The sequence below is a fragment of the Marmota flaviventris genome, chromosome 5, assembly GCF_047511675.1.
Source record: "Marmota flaviventris isolate mMarFla1 chromosome 5, mMarFla1.hap1, whole genome shotgun sequence".
In the NCBI taxonomy this organism is placed as follows: domain Eukaryota; kingdom Metazoa; phylum Chordata; class Mammalia; order Rodentia; family Sciuridae; genus Marmota; species Marmota flaviventris.
In genome coordinates this window covers 68008479-68021867 of record NC_092502.1, presented here as the reverse complement: position 1 = coordinate 68021867, position 13389 = coordinate 68008479, and the positions used below count along the sequence as shown (strand labels likewise).

General features: G+C 42.1%; 1 protein-coding gene across 5 annotated transcripts in view; it reads left to right on the top strand.

The window, feature by feature from the left end:
• Arhgap26 (Rho GTPase activating protein 26) overlaps nt 1-13389 on the top strand; it is a 421874-nt gene that overhangs the window by 203885 nt on the left and 204600 nt on the right. The gene's annotated exons all lie outside the window — the stretch shown is intronic.

Sequence of the window (13389 nt, the reverse complement as noted above, 5' to 3'; positions counted from 1 at the left end):
ATATATATATATATATATATATATATATATATATATATATAAATAAACCCATCATTAATCTGGGCACAGTGTCTCACACCTGTAATCCCAACAATTTGGCAGGCCAAGGCAGGAGAATTGCAAATTTGAGGTTCACCTCAGCAACTTAGTGAGACCGTTTAAAAATAAAAAATAAAAAGGACCAGGGCTGTAACTCAGTGGAAAAGTGCCCTTGAGTTCAATCTCCAGCATCAAAACCAAAATAAAAGCAAACCAACAAACACCATTAAGAAAGTTATTTGGCAAGCTGCAGAATGGCAGAAAATATTGCAAAACATATATTTGACAAAGCAGATAATTTGGATTTGCACAGAGAGCTCATAAAACTTAGTAATAAATAGAACAACCTAATTAAAAGATGGGTGAAAGACTTGAAGAGGCACCTCATGAAAGAAGATTAAGAATTCCTTAAAAGTGCATGAAAAAGCCGGGTGCAGTGGCTCATGCCTGAATTCCCAGCTGCTCGGGAGGCGGAGGCAGGAAGATTGCAAGTTCAAAGCCAGGCTCAGCAACAGTGAGGTGCTAAGCAAGTCAGCAAGACCCTGTTTCTAAATAAAATACAAAATAGGGCTGGGGATGTGGCTCAGTGGTTGAGTGCCCCTGAGTCCAATCCTCAGTACCAAAAAAAAAAGTGCATGAAAAAGTCCTCAGAGAAATGCAGACTAAAATCATGAGACATTGCTACCTACCACCAGCAAGGCTGTAGTTAAGATTGAGAACAATAAATGCCGAGAGTACATGGACCTGAATTTCCCACTCGTTGTTGGTGGGAGGATAAAATGGTGCAGCCACCTTGGGAAAAGGCTAGGTAGTTTCTTATTTAATAACAAACAAATAAACAGCCTTGCCCTATGATTCATCATTTTTACTTCACCAAGAGAAATGAAAGCATATGTCCTCAGAAAGACTTGTACAAAAACATTTGGAGCAGCTTTATTTATGATAGCCAAAGACAGGACCAGCATACGTGTCCATGAACAAGATAATTGATAGAACTATGATATATTCAAATAATAAAGTACTACTCACAAGTAGAAAAGGACCAAGAGCATTGATTCACACCACAACATGGATAAGTCTCAAGAATTTTATGCTGAGTGACACAAGGTAGCCATAAAAAAGTATTGAGGTATGAATGCATTTTTATATTAATGATGGGACCAAAACAAAACAGAAGAATGGTTGTCTGGGCAGGGGCTGGTGGGGACAGTTGGGGCAAGATGGGAAGAGGCCTGGGAAAACTAGCTGAGTGACGGAGACATTTCTGTCTTGAAATGGGGGTTTAGCTTACATGGGTAGATGAAATTCTCATGGTTCATCGTTGGCACACTTGCGAATTGTAAATTTCATTGTATGTAAATTTTACCTTTAAAGATTGGCAAAAGGGCTGGGGTTGTGGCTCAGTGGTAGAGCGCTTACCTAGCACATGTGAGGCATTGGGTTTGATCCTCAGCACCACATAAAAATAAAGAAAGAAAAGTATTGTGTCCATCTACAATGAAAAAAAAAAAGATTGGCAAATATTGAGCTTTAGTAGATGATATGCACACACTAAGTGTTTAGATCAGTACTGAGGTCTGCAACTTACTTTAAATTTAATGAAAAATAAGATGGATTGATGATGATGGAAGGACAGGTATGTGACACATGATGATATAAGACAAATATAGCAAAATATGGTTGATTATAGATTGGAAGTTTTGAGTATATGAGTATTCACTGTAAGTGCCTTTGTCTTTTCTGTGTGTTTGAGGAATATGATGTTCTGTCCTAAATAGTTCTTTCTGTCTATACTCAGAGGTAGAGTGACTTCTGCCTGTGATGGAGAAGGGTGTGTCCATGGAGGGAGAGCAGAGGAAGAGTGAATCAATGAATGCTGGGTAGCCAAAGAACAGCTTTTCATTTCCAAGGGCTTGGTGGTCCCACCTCACCTTCTACCCCAACCATTGTGGGGAAATCAAAGTCCTGGGGATTCTGTATCTGCCCCTTCCTTTTACACTGAGTGGAGATGAGGAAGAGTTCAATCTAAAAACTTTTCTACAGAATCAAAGAGTTTTAGACTCTACAGTTCCATTTTGGAAACACATTGTGCCCTTTGGGCATTGTAGGAAAACATTACAATTCCCTGTGTAGTCAGAGCAGGTCACCAGCTCAGAGAACAGAATGAAAGAGTGAATCTTCTCAGAACCTGTGCTGCATGTACAGGGGTTGGCATCAGGATTATTTCTAGATTTGAGGTAGGAAACTGAGCTTCAGGTCACATATCGAAATGGCAGCCCCTGCACTCTATGTGTCCATTGCAAGAAGTTCCCTTTCCCAATGTCTGTGACTCTTGATGGGCATCCCAGGGTAATGGGATCATGAAGGTGCTTTGAGTTCCTTTGACTTCATTCGGCCTCCATAGTGGAGAGGGTATAAATGCCACTTGCCTTAAGTCTGAGGAAGGAGGAACTGGAAGTGGAGTGGAGCAGTGTCAGGTATGACTCACGCTCTGGCTGTGGTTCTCCTAGGCAGGGCCATACTCCAACAGCTGACGAGCCTCACAAGCTCCTACTTCAGGACCCTGCGTACTGCACTGAGGAATTTCTCATTTGCAGTTTGCAAAGTACAAAAGAACAAGTTTCTCTCTTCTGCTCATGGAACTATGTAATGAATTCCAAGGACATGTGGGGAGAGAGAGGGGAACACATAAAGACATTCTTTGTTTAAGATTTTTTGTCTGGGGGACAGGAGGTGGTCCCCCATCACCCTCAGGGAAACAGCACACTGATGGACTAGTGGGTTCACACCCACTTTTTAATGTTGTATCAGCATGAAGCCAGGAAATGTTAGAGCCAGAAGACTCCTCACATTGTGACCCGGCCACATCCTACATGCACGTCAGCTCACATGCCATCTGCTTAACTGGTGTGCTTTTGATAGTGAGTGAGCTTGTGTCCTATCTGCTGCCTTGAAATTTTTCCTGGAGTATTGTTGTTTTTTTTTTTGTACATTACTTAGAATTCCTTTTTTGCATCCAGTTTTTGTTTATATTGGCTGAGATTCTAATCTTCAGTTGAAAGATAGAGACCTTGCTTACAGGGGTTTTCAGGATTTCTGAATATGAAATACAAGGAAATTGCATAACATTGCAGCATTTCCTCTTCTTGTTGCTTGCTTGTTACCCAAAATACAGTAGTTCCTTCTAGAAGCTTAAAGGAATTTGGCAGATCCTACCCTCTGATGGTCTGTTGTGGTTGAGAGAGTCAACATTACCCCGATTTGGGGTTGAATTTTTCTCGAGGTCAAAAAACAAAGCTTCCTGAATTATAACTATGACAACAGTGTTTATATAACACAAAAATCAAACTCTGGGGGGAGGAGGAGCACCCACAACAATCAGTGTTAGTAACCCCAGAAACATTTTGTTCATGCTTAATTCAGCAGGACTGAAAACAAGTGAAAATAAGTGGCCTTCCCCTTCCCTGAGCAACTGGGTGTAATCTCCCACCTGCATGCTCCAGGAGGAGCTGTGTTATCTCCCCTCTGGAAATTATAGCAGCCTAATTTGAGATTTCTCACTGAGAAGTTCAGTAAGTACCAGCAGCACTCAAAATCTAAAAGTATTGCCATAAGGATAATTTGCTCGTCAAGGTCATTCTGACCCACAGAGAAGGTCCCAGATGAAGGAATGTGCACCCTGTGTCCTGAGCCCCTTGTCCTCTTGGAGTGACCTCTTGGACACTGAGTATAGAACTGTAAGTTGCCATGTAAATCTCCCCAAAGAAGTGTAAGGACAACTTTGTCATCAAGGGATTGATTTGGTTAGAGACTAGAAATAGTGAAGAATGAAAAATTGTATTCAGAAGTGTTAAGTTCTTTAAGAACTTCAGACTCTAAGAGAAATGAGAGGTCAAAGTAGGGAGAAATTATGGTCCATAGCCACTAAGGAAGTTAGAAAATCTTTGTGGAATGGGGAAAGGGAAATTACATTTTTTAGTACCTTCAGACACTGTGAAAACTATTCTGTTCTCCCAATAACCTCATAAATTAGGTATTGTTACTTAGCACTAGTTAACCAGCTCAGGAATGTGAAATGATTATCTAAGGGCACAGAACTCAGAAGTGGTGGAACTAGGCCATAATATACAGTCTCCAAAGCTACTTCATCCACTTCCCCTGTCCTAGAATCCATCCACGGCCTGTACAGGGGAAAGGACAGGCTAACAATGATGAACCCCAAGCAACCAATTTATCATCCTGAAATGCTTTCCAGATGAAAGGGAGCTTAGTCCTATGTGTAAGGGTGACACTGGGCCAGCCTTACTGCTGTGGCCGTGAAGAGCTCTTAGCTGTCAGCGGTTGACAGCCATTTGAGTCTTCCTTCTGGGACTCCATTCTGACCTTCATCTCTATTGAGATTAAATAATGAGTTGCCCTTTGATAATTTGAAGACTTATATCATGATGTCTTTTGTGACTATCATTATTACTAACACATTTAATTGCACAAATTAATGGGTTTCACTGTGAAATTTTCCTACATGTTTATATTGTGCTTTGTTCCTGCCCTTCTGCCCTCTCTGGCCCTCCTCTTGTGATGTCAGGAAGGCTTCTCTTCTCTAGTCAAAGCTGGGCTTTAGGGAAGCATCTTGCAGGAAGGAACAAGGCATATGACAGATTAGGGGGGGAGAGGGAGAGAAAGAGAGAGCAAGAGAGTGTTTGCACAAGAGAGAGAGAGCATTGGGGTGGGGGTTTGGGGGACAGCAAGACCCAGGAGACGGTCAATATCGAGGTCCAGGTAAGAAGGCAAAGAAAATCTGACCTAGGGCAATAGAAAAAGAAACAGGGATGAGGAATAGGTTCCAGATATACGGTAGTCATGGAATTGATAAAACTCGAAACTGATTGGGTATGTGAGGTAGAAGGAAGGGAAAACTCAAGAACAGCCTGAGTATAGATTTCCTCCCATTCTACTTCGTTGCGCCCTTTCCTCCTTTAGTATAGGGTTCCCTATAAAGCTCAAGTAGGTGTTTCTTTATGTACTTTTAAAATTTGCTACAACTCTCGGCTGTAAGCCACATAAGCACAATTATAAAATAGAAATGAAAAGGATGTTTGGTTCGCTGTGGAAAGAGCAGGATGAAGTTCGGATACATTTAGATAAAACAACTTAAATGGGACTATTGGAACCCACTCTCCCCTCATATCATGGCTTTGCTTTCTTTTGTTTGACCTTTTTTATTCAAGCTTTGCTTATGTGGTGGCAGAGTTGGCCACTAAAGCTCCAGACATTTGTCCCGTTCTCCTAGCAACACATCAAGGCCTTGGTTTCAGCAATTGTGATAAAAAATGTTAAAAGCGAGTATTGTTAGCTCCATTTAGCCTGGAGCAAGTCACATGCACAGTAATGTGTAGCCTGGATCACATAGTCACACCTGAAGAAGGAATGGGGATCAGCCCCACCCCAACCACCTGGACTTGAGGGAATGATTCCCCTAGAAAAATGAGGATGATGTCCCTAGAGAAAGAGGGACATAGCTAACAAGCAGTAGGAATAGTCACAGGTATCCAGAGCACTTTGTCTTCCTCCCGAATTACTGAGGAATGATATAAAGAGATAAGTCTTTGATATCCATAGTACAAAGCAGCAGGCGGTGCTTGAACTAAGGGAAGACAAAGTTTATCTTCCTGTTCATCATCACTGCCATAACTGTGTCCAACAGCAAGCATCCATTTTCACTCACAAGCATGCTGTTGTCTTGGGGTTCAGGAAGGCTTCGGGTGCTGCCTGAAGACTTTGTAAATGGCTTCAGGAGCATAGCCAGGCGCTCCCATCTTTTGCTGGGCCCTTTTGCCAGAGACAGCCTGAGTCCTCAGGTGCCTCTGATTACATAACGGAGGAGACTCGGAACCATCAAGTGCAGGAACCCCTTTCTTAGCCCTCCTTGCAGAACTCCCCAGTGGCACCACAGGGCTAAAACTAACAACAGCAGTTGTCGTCACGTGCTGGTGTAGAGCCGACGTGCAGCAGGCCCTAGAAAAACAATGGCTACGTGAGGGATTTGATATCCTGGAAATAAGCCAAAAAAGATAAAGCCTTTCTATATTTTCTCACAATGAGACCTGAATTCTTTATTTCTATTTTCCTAAAAGGTGATGATTCCTAGAGATTTTGCCAGATGTTGGACATAGTTACCTAATGGTGGACCTGGCTTATGCTTTCTGTCTGTCCAGTGTGCTGTCTTTATAACACCAACGTGGAGGTTCTTTCCTCCTGCCTGCTTTTCTACCCCTCTCCCTCCCCCACTTTCTCTTTCATTTTGGTTTCTGTGTTATTCCTTCTACTCAAACCTACTCTTCGGGTCAGTACTTTCCCAGTGGCCTGCTGTGTGCCAGTTACTGAACACTCTTGACATGTAATCCTGCAGGGCCGGAGCAAGATCTTGATGCTTATTCAGGAATGGAGTATTGGGAAGTGCCATCAAATACATTTTTATTGGCTTTGCTTTGGGGAGCCTCCCTAAGAAAGCAGTGCAGCACTGGGCACAGTGGGAGGGGAGAGCCCCAGGGGTGCTGCCAGCTGGGAAGTGGGCAGGCAACAACAGCTGTTTTACCTCTGCTCTGCTCACTGAGAACATTTCCTCACTCAGACCTGGGTAATGAGGAGCACATCTCTGCGGGGAGGACGGGGAGCCAACACCTAACTCCCAAGCTCCGTCGCCCCAAGTTGAAATACATCCTTATTTATTTCAAGCCATTCAAACTCATTTTATCCCTGTGTGCTTCAGATTCAAACAGTTCCTTCTGGAAAGCTTTTCCAAGTGTGGCCTGTGAACACACCCATGAAAAGAGCCACTCTCCCAATTTCATGTCTGTTATTAGATTTTATGGGTGGCACCTCACAGACCCAGGGTGTCCTCCTAGTAACTTCTCAAGGGTTTTATTAAAAGGTTTTTTTTGTTGTTGTTGTTGTTGTTATTGTTTTTTTTTAAATTCAGCCTGTTTGCCAGGTGTTCAAATGGGCTGCTGTGCTGAGAGTTCTGCCGGCTGCGCAGGCCTTGGCAGCACCCTCCAGGTCTTTCTGTGCTCATTGTTTTTAAGAAGGGTGCTTTCTGGGTGTCCTAAAAAGTCTCAGGCTGTTTGTGGTTTTTCGATTACCGCCATACTTGTATTAATTGGAAGTTTGCAGAATTACGGTTATGTTTAATTTGGGTGGAAATTTTGTTCTTACATAATGGTTGTGATATTGCCATTCTAATTACTGCTTGCTTCTTTTGAGTTCTTTGTTAACCACCAAGCTATTTTTCCACTGGAAAGCAGAGTTGGGTGGAGAAGTTGTATGAAGTTGTGGTCGAGGGCAGGCTCTAGTCTAGAGGCTCTCTGCTCAATTCAAACCCTGGCTACGTGACCTTTGGGAGGTTAATGAATCTGTATAATTCTGTGAGATAGAGGCCAAGCTAATCCCAGCAGGCTTCAGGATGAGACAACAATGTTCATATAAATGTTTAGTACGTAGGGAAGAAGTAGTTGTTGGTGGTGGTAATTTTTATTTTTGATTGCTGCTTTGTTCTAATTAATTGGCCTTAGACTGTTTCCTTTCCTTCCTCTATCTATTAGGATGCATATGAGACCAGTGCCACTGGGCCCCTCGAATCACATTCCCATCCTCAGCCATTGATCCCATAGGAGATAACCTTCCCTCACAAAAAGTGTGATGAGAAGGAAGGAGGATAACATGATAAAAGTTCATCTTCATAGATGATGAGTCCATGGGCTGCGGAATTTGCACTCTGTGCTGGTGTAAAATATTTTATATCTATTACTCAATTTGATTCTCATAACTCTTGAGAGGTTGGGTATATTAGTATCCTCCTTTTATAGTTGGCCAGACCAAGGTCTAGAGTTGGTAAGTGATGTAGACACATGGCCAATAAATGATAGAGGTGGACTTGGAACCCAAGCAGTAGGTCACTGCAAATCTGTCACTACTGATAGGCAGTTCAGAAGTGCAAGCTTTGGTGATGTGGACCCTTTGTGCCACAGAGAGGGGAAAAGATAATGTCCAGTCCAGCATTTTAAGATGTTGGTCTGCAGCTCTGTTTGACGTTTCTCCATCTTTATATTTTTATGTCTGGGAAACCATCAGGCAGGAGGGGCTTCCATCTCCTAGGCTTCTTGGAAGAGACCTCGGGTAATGCTAGAGTTTGGGGTGATTTCAGGTAACAGTTTAGTTTAGATTGGAGCAGCAGTTTTAGATAAGTTTGCCTGTGAGCCCATTTCTCTACCTTCATTTGTGCAGACTTTGATCCAGAGTGTGATGTGTCCATGTGCTAATGCAGCTGTGTATCAAAGGGTACAGTTAGATTGTTTTGTCTAATTATTGTCTTACTTATGCCTTTAATTTACACTTGAAAAAAAAAGTGTGCCTCTCTGTGATTTCTCAGTATGACTTGGATAATGGTAATAAAGGTTACCCGTAGAAAAGTTCTGGGAATCCAAATGACTCTGTGTATTCTCTCTTAATTCTCTAGGGACATGTAAATTGAATTGGCTCAGCAGTGAACAGAATTTATTGCAAAATCACCTCTGAGTGCAGAGGAAGCATATGAAGGCTTTCTGCACCCTCCTTTGATTTATTAAATTATACTCCCATTGTAGCTTCTGGGTAAGGACTCATAGAATTGCAGTACCCTGTGATTTGTATCAAAGACCCGCTTTCTTGCCCTGGTGTTTATCTTCAGGATGGAACTCTGGCTCAGAGAGAATATGGAGAGTTGCGTTAGCTGCCAGATGGTTGCCTGGATTAGCTGTGGACGCTTCAGTTGGAATCTGAAGGCCATTCCCAGTTTCATTTTCTTTCTGACTCAGGGCAAGTTATTTCTTCCAGTGACTCACTTGCTCTAGCTGCCCAGGATAGCTCGTCACCTTTATCATCCTCTTCATCGCGATGTCTTATTTATCATGTGGTTAGTGGTTAAGTGCTTCAGCTCTGAAGACAGACTCTGGGAGTTCCTGTCTGGTTTCTTCCCTTTTCCAGCAGCCTCACCCTGGGCAAGTGACCTCACTTCTCTAAAAGCCTCAGTTTTCTCATCTCTGTGACTGGAATAATTAAATTATGTTGTGTTAGGACTGATGAAGATGGCCATAGAATGCTTGGCATGGTGTCCGACACATAGCGGCACTTTTGCCATCATCATTTGTATTAAATAATTATCTGCATGGAAGTTATTCCTTAATGACTCACAGATGGGCCCTGATAAGGGAGCAAACACATCAAATTTCTGTTCTCTAGAAGCATATACTAGGAGAAACATAATCATTGGCAAGGTACCTAACTAATCTTCATGTTCAGCATTCAGCAGCAACTAGTCTACTTACATTGAGAACACAAAGCCAAAGAACTAAGATGCTCCAGTGTGGCCAGATTCTGGGGTACTTAAGCTAAGCAGGAGAGACAGACTTAGCTTAGGCTGGGTTGTCGAGAGGATGCATTCTCTGCTTTGTTCTTCCTTAAGAGCATTATTAAAGTGACCCTTATTCTGTTGAGTTGATCCTGGAGATTCAGGTTCTATCCTGGCACTAGAGCTCTTGAGAGAAAAGAAACATATATCTGAAAACATATTCATCTGAGATAACTGTTAATAAGACAAAACTACAGAGACCTTCTGTTAAGGGACATTGCTTTGTACTTCCAGCTTCAGTCCCATGCTAGCAGGCAACTGTGAGATCTATAGAAGAAAGATTGCCCAGGGCAGGCAAACCATTTCTAACAGGTGAATTGGATGACCTTTGTCTCTACCAGCATAGAATCATAATGCCACCCACTGAAGTGGCTTAGTAGTTATGTTCATTTGCTACTACCTGGGTAGGTGTTTTATTCAGCTTTTTTTTGCTGCTGTGACTAAAAGACCTGACAAGAACAATTAGAAGAGAAAAAGTTCATTTGAGGGCGCATAGTTTCAGAGATCTTAGTCCACAGACAGCCAGCTCCATTCCTTGGGGCTTGAGGTGAGGAAGAACATCATGGCGGAAGATTTGTGGCAGGGAGAAGCAGCTCACATGATGATCAGAAAGCAGAAAGAGAGAGAGACTCCACTTGCCAGATACAAAACATATACTCTAAAGGCATGCCTCCAATGACCCACCTCCTCCAGCCACACCCTACCTCTTAGTTAATCCCCATCAGGAGATTAATCCACTGATTGGGTTAAGGCTCGCATAATTTGATCCTTTTTCCTCTAATCCTTCTTGCATCGTCTCACACAGGAGATTTTGGGGGACACCTTACATCCAAACCATAACAGTAGCAAAGTGGATCGGAACAGTCACTGTAGAGACAAGCTAGAATAGTATATCACTCATCAGCTCTGTGTCATTGGACAAACTATGGAAGCTTTCTGGCCTCAGGTTCCATATCTGTAAAATAGGATCAACACTAGACCTAATCTATATGGTGTTGTAAGGATTAGACGTTGTCATGTGTGGCTCTTGGTAAGTGCTCAGTAAACAAGTCCATTCCTGCTTGGTGCTCTTACCTTGCCACCACTTGGCCTCTGAGATGGAGGCTGCTCCCCACCCTGGGCCTTCCTGTTTGGGCCATGAAGTCACATAGTCCTGGCAAGTATGGTTTGTTAGCCTCGTTTGAAAACTCATTCTCTTTGGCTCATTTATCCAAACCAGACAGAGATTAATAACATAGCCTCAGAGAATTGGGCAGCGCATGTTTCTGGCGCCTTCGGCTCATTGATCATGCCTCCCCAATTCAGGGAATGCTTGGGTGTTCCAGGCAGGGTCTCCTGAGACCCAGGAAACATTGAAGGAAAGTAATTTGGCATGAACTCACCTCCTAATTAAGGAGGGCTAAAAGCCCTGCAGTTTACTATTCCTTGTGGATTTTGCTGTTTATAAATAGAAGCAAATTTCTCTGGCATAAAATGTTTGAATTTAATGGAAGAAATAACAGTGATCAAGGATGACTCTAAAAACATCCTTGCCAAATTATGGTCTTTTCCCTTACATTTCCCTTATCCAACTTTCCTAGGTATTTAATGGCAATCATCATAGGTCACTGCTCTTAGCTATGACCTAGCTACCTATTTCACTCACAGGTCAAAAGGCCCTGTAAGGATCTGCTTGCTGCCCCTTTGACTTGTCCTTCTCTGCCTTGCACTGATCCCCAATAATATTGGCCTTTCTCCCTCTAGAAGACCATGCCTTTCCCATTTCAGAAACCTTCTGGGCTCTGGTCCCTAAGTGTTCCCAGAGAGATCTCTTCTCATCATTTAGGTCTCATGCAAATATTACTCCTTTAGAGAAGCTTTTCCCTGTATCAGGCCCATAGCACCTTCTTTATCTTTATTGTACTTACAGTTATTTGAAGAAATCATTTTTGTGCATTTGTTTATTTCTGTTTTTTTTTTTCACTAATGGAAATGTTCCCTGAAGAGCAGAGACCATAGCTGTCTTGTTCTTCTGTATTTTCAGCATATAAATTGCCTGTCCATTATAGGCACTCAATAAATAATTTGTTCAATGTATGCACATAAACAAATGAATTGCAAGTAACTTTAGGAGTTACCATTCAAGAGGTATCCAAGCTTTTCAAAGTCACTATCCCCTTGTTTGATACCCCCGTGAGTAAAACCGAGAGCAGCAAAGGGAGGGGACATTTGGTTGCTGGCGTCTTAGCTTCTCTCCCAGCCCCTGTGGCAGTCCCTGTGCAGGTGCTCTGGAACACCACTTGAAAACCATATTCTAGTCCAAGTTCTTCAAATTTGCAGATGATGGGGCTGGGATTGTGCTCAGCGGTAGAGCGCTTGCCTAGCACAGGCGGGACCTGGGTTCGATCCTCAGCACCACATAAAAATAAAGGCATTGTGTTGTGTCCATCTACACCTAAAAAATAAATATTAAAAAAAAATTTGCAGATGATGGAGATGCTGCTGAGGGGAATGGGCAATTGTGTGCCCTCTGTTACAGAGTGTTATTAATGTAACCTCCCTGTCAGCTTCAACCTGAATTTTGTAGTGATTTTTGTTCTTTCCCCAAATTCTGTGATGGCTAAGCAGGTCTTATCCCACTGCATAGCCAGAAGCACTTGAATGTGTTTTGTGCTGTTTTGGTATATTTCTATTCCACAGTCTTATTTGATGTTTACGGCATCTCTGGGATAGATAGGCAGAACATCTAGCATTTCCTCATTCTGTAGGTGGAGAAATTGAAGTTCAGCCAAATGAAGTAACTAGTGGTAAAATCCAGGCCAAATCGAAGTCTTTTGACTCCTCATCTTTAGAACTTTTCAGTGCATGCCCTGCTTCCTGTTTTTTCACCAGGCCATCCTCCTTCAGCCCAGAAACCCCTTCTGTCTCTCCTCCTCCTTTTGACCTTCATAAGTGGCAGTGCAGCTCTGGTCTTCTGAAGAAATTGAACATAATAATTACAGAGTTGTTGGAAGTTTGGGAGGGCTTAATGGTTCTCTTTTCAGAGTTGCATAGTTCGGTTTCTTTGGGGATTAAAGTGGTTTTCAGCTGAGAGTGGCCATCAGAAACACATGGGGGTGGACAGATAGATGCTTTTAAGTTATGGCAAAAAGCTTTACCTTATGCCTTTCCATACTGCAAAACCTTAATTAAACAAGGATTTGGCACTAGGATTTCTTTTTTCTTAATACTTTTATTTCTTTATTTTTAATATAGTGCTGAGGATCAAACCCAGAGCCTCACACCTGCTAGGCAAGCACTCTACCACTGAGCCACAACCCAGCCCTATATTTTTCTTAATCAGAAGATCCATCTTATTTAATAATGAGAGCATATCAGGGATAAGCCACCTCTTGCCCACAGACCAAGCCACCTATCCCTTGCTTTTATAGAGCCCATGAGCCGTGTATGGTATTTACAGATGGACATTTTGCAATTTATTAATGATACTAACTTTGAACCTCAAGTAAGTGAACTGCTACCCTTCCTCTAAATGAACCAAAATTGCATTCTTTTCATTAGTAGACTTGCATTTTAAAAGTTATATCAATTCTTATATTTTGAATTTTGTCAAAAATTTTGTAAAAATTTCCTTCTTGTTATATAAGTATGTACATAATATTGATTTTGCGTCTTGCCTCTCAGAGCCTGAAATATTTATAATCTGGCCTTGTACAGAAAAGGTTGCTGACACTTGCAGCATGTCATTGTCTATTTTATATTGAAGCACTTTTCTGCTTACTCTATTGGTCCACTTTATGATTTCTACAAATCATTTAAGGGTTTTTATTATAGCTATCATATGTTCTCCTTATAATATTGATATTTACAAAAGAATACAGAGTAAGAAGTGGCTGGTTCCATTCCCCAGTGTTAACACTCAACAGTTT